We start from the raw sequence: 3,718 nt of genomic DNA on the forward strand, positions 1-3,718 counted from the left end.
CAAGGAGCAGTCACTCTGCTGTTGCAGTACACTGCAGCTTCAGTAAAAGTTGCTGTCTAACACCACTGGCTCACCCTTAAATTCTTTCCTGAGAGAAGCCAAAAACCCTCCAGGCTAAGTCTCAATTCTGGGGTTCACCTGCCCTGCATCAATATTATCCTTTGTAGTAAATACCCACTATGATGTGGTACTCTCCTGGACATTTGATAAACTTACCTCTATTTTCCCATCAGGTCTGTGGGGTGGTATAGCTCTTGCCACTTGACAGGTAAGTCGGCTGAGGCTCATAGAGGGCCCCATGTCACAACCCCTGTAAGGGTCAGTGCAACAACTGGAACCCAAGTGTGTGTCACACTGACCTCATGCTTGACCATCACTCCACACAGCCCTCGACGCACGAAATAGGCTGGTTTCTGATGCACCTGGTGTCTGAGAGAAGCTTTGGTTCTTTCACTTTTCAGCTTTGCCCAGGCCCTACTCCTGAGGTCAGGCTTGTCCCAAGAGAGGCGGAGCCAGGGTGGGTGATTATCTCAGCGGCTGTTGTGAGCTCCATCCAGCTCAGGTGAGTCTCGGGATCCTAGCTTCTGAAACTTTCACGTGCACACAATTGCCTGGGGATTTGATTGAAACGCAGTTTCTGACTCAGCAGGACAAGGGTGGGGTCCACATTTCTTTCCTCCTTTTCTTTCTTTCCTTTTCTTTTTCTCTCTTCATCCAAAATCTTTTTAATAAGAGGGTAGGCTCCAGGGTTAGTTTTTGTGGTCTCGGCTGGCCAGTTGGCCTCTGGTGCGCTCGAACTTCCGGCCCTTGGAGCGGACGTAAGGTTTGGGGTGGCTGTGCGCGGTTCCCGGAGCCTTACCGAAGTGCCGGTACACCTCTTGGCTCTTGAGAGAACCAGAGAGCACGATGGTGCCACTGCCCTTGGGGGAGTCCAGGGCCAGCTGGTCAAAAGTGATGATTTTGCCCCCTGCCCTGCCGTGAGGATGCGGCGGCCGCCCGGCTGGTCAGGCGCAGCGCACACACCTTCAGTTTGAGTACCTCCTGAACCCGCGCGTCATCCATTATGGCCCCCACGACCACGGCCATTTTGTTTTCCCGGCCAGGAAGCTTCATCTTCAGGATCATCTGGGCAACAGAGTGACCGGTTGGTGTGACTCATAAACAACCTCTTCAGTACAACCTGGTTGAATATGGAGTTGGTTTGTTTGGCCAGAAACCTGTACAGCTTGACCAACAGCCTAAGGTAGATATCCTGGCTCCTGGGCTCCTTGCGCGGAACCTTGTTGGGGCAGATGTCAACTCCCATGATGGTGCCTCCTGCTTGGCCAGGTCCGGAAAGCCACATTTCTAATTTCTAACAAGCCCCGGGTGGTGGTGTTACCAAGGTCCATCTGCCACAGTTTATAGAGGGCCGTGGAGGTGGGAGTGGGGTGGGGTAGGCAGAGGAGGGAAACAGGAGGCTGCAGTTGGGATAGCTGTGCTCATCCTCACTTGTAATTGACTCCTGTAAATTGTCATTAGTAAACCTCAACACCCACCCTCCTCCCCCATCAATATGATAAAGAACATCAGAACATCTGTGTTCTTGGTCTCCCAGGGAAACCTACCCAGTCAAGACCCCAGGATGTGGCAGGCAAGTCCCTCCCTCTCCCTGAAGCCTCAGTGACTCCAACTCTAAGTGCTTATGTTAGGTTGGGGGCAGGGCATGGTGAATCTGCAGCTGCTCCTCACATTGTTGGGGGAAGTGCATGGTATGTGGGGAGAGGTGAGGAGAGGACTTTCCTCTTCCTAGAACTTCTGGTCTGGTCCCCAGGGCACAGGTGTTAATGAAGATGGAGGAGTGGCCTCTTCCTAATGGGCCTTTCAGGGCCTGCCAGAGCCAGCAGGGTGGGCAGGGGACAGGGAGAAACTTGTGCTTCCCGGCAGGGACAGGAACCTGCTGGATGCACCGATTTGACCTTGGCTTATTGTAAACATGCTCTAATGTGGGGCGTTGAAGCCAAGAGATGGGACAATTATCATTGCAAGGGAAGTTATCTTAAAGTTAATTTATAAATTCCAGTCAAGGTCCTAAAGGAATTGTTTGGAGGGAGGGTGGTAGTGAACTTGATAAATTCATTTTAAAATCACTGGTAAATGGGAGAGAAAAATCAAGTAAATAAAGAAAAAAAGAATGTAGGGGGCTATAACAGTTATAAAGGATACACCAATGTCATGTAGTAGAAAGCCCAGAAGTCCCAAGTATACTTTAAATGTTTAGAAAATGACACATTTGGCATTTCAAAATGGAGAGGAAATAAATATGGCTGAAAAAATTAAGGATTTGATCTTTCTTCAAACCACATACTAACATAAATTCCAAATGGGATAGAGTTAAATGTAAACAAGGATACCAAACAAATAATAGAATGAAATAGAGGAAAACATTTATGTAATGTCAATGTGAGGGAGGCCATCCTAAGTTTAACATGGAAATAGAAACCATAAAGGAAAGATTGGAAACGTGACTGCAAAAAGATTTGTTTATGATATAAAAATATCATAAAATTAATAAGCAAATGATAAATTGGGATAATTAAATGTATATCACACAGGGAGTTAATATCGGTACAAATCAATAGGAAAAAGACATATTCCCAATAGGAATGGGCACAGGGCATGGATATATAGTTTAAAAATAAGTAGATATGGCTGGGCGCAGTGGCTCATGCCTGTAATCCCAGCACTTTGGGAGGCTGAAGTGGGTGGATCACTTGAGGTCAGGAGTTCAAGGCCAGCCTGGCCAACATGGTGAAAACCTATCTCTGCTAAAAATACAAAAATTAGCTAGGCATGGTGGCAGGCACCTGTAGTCCCAGCTACCGGGGAGGCTGAGGCAGGACAATCTCTTGAACCTGGGAGGCGGAGGTTGCAGTGAGCTGAGATCATGCCACTGCACTCCAGCCTGGGTGACAGAGCAATACTCCATCTCAAAAAATAAAAAAGTAGAAATGACCCGTAAATATATGAAACAACTGTAACCATGAGAATAATAAAAGAAATGTGGCCAAACGCAGTGACTCACGCCTGTAATCCCAGCACTTTGGGAGACCGAGGTATGAGGATTGCTTGAAGCTAGCAGTCCAACACCAGCTTGGGCGGCAAAGTGAAACCCCATACCCACAAAATGAGACAGTTTCACTTTGTCACCCAGGCTGGAGTCCAGTGCTGTGATCATGGCTCACTGAAGCCTCTGCCTCCCAGGCTCAAACGATCTTCCTGCCTCAGCCTCCCAAGTAGCAGGGACTACAGGTGCACACCACCACACAACCAGCGGATTTTTGTGTTTTGTGTATTCACTATGTTGTTCATGCTGGTCTTAAAGTTCTGGACTTAACCAGGCTGCCTGCCTCAGCCTTTCAAAGGGCTTGGATTACAGGCGTGAGCCACCACCACAACCAGCCCTCTGTAAGTTTTTTTTTTTTTTTAATTAGCTGGTCATGGTGGTGCACACCTGTAGTTCCAGCTACTCCGGAGACTGAGGCAGAAAGATTGCCTGAGTCCAGGCTTCAGTGAGCTGTGATTGAGACACTGCATTCCAGCCTGGGTGACCAACTGAGACCCTGTCTTAAAAAGGGAGGAGGAAGAGGAAGAAGAGGAGGAAGAGGAGAAGGAGGACTAAAACCACAAGATACCTCTTTTTTCCTGCTGAATTGGCAGAGATTAGAAAGATATAGTA

The 3,718-nt window shown here is 48.0% G+C and overlaps 1 pseudogene; it reads right to left on the bottom strand.

Annotated features, from left to right (window-relative positions):
* Nucleotides 1–748: 748 nt before the first annotated feature.
* On the bottom strand, nt 749–1,315 carry LOC108537982 (60S ribosomal protein L18 pseudogene; annotated as a pseudogene).
* Between the last annotated feature and the right edge of the window lie 2,403 nt (nt 1,316–3,718).

The sequence above is a fragment of the Rhinopithecus bieti genome, unplaced genomic scaffold, assembly GCF_001698545.2.
Source record: "Rhinopithecus bieti isolate Rb0 unplaced genomic scaffold, ASM169854v2 scaffold_15570, whole genome shotgun sequence".
Taxonomy (NCBI): domain Eukaryota; kingdom Metazoa; phylum Chordata; class Mammalia; order Primates; family Cercopithecidae; genus Rhinopithecus; species Rhinopithecus bieti.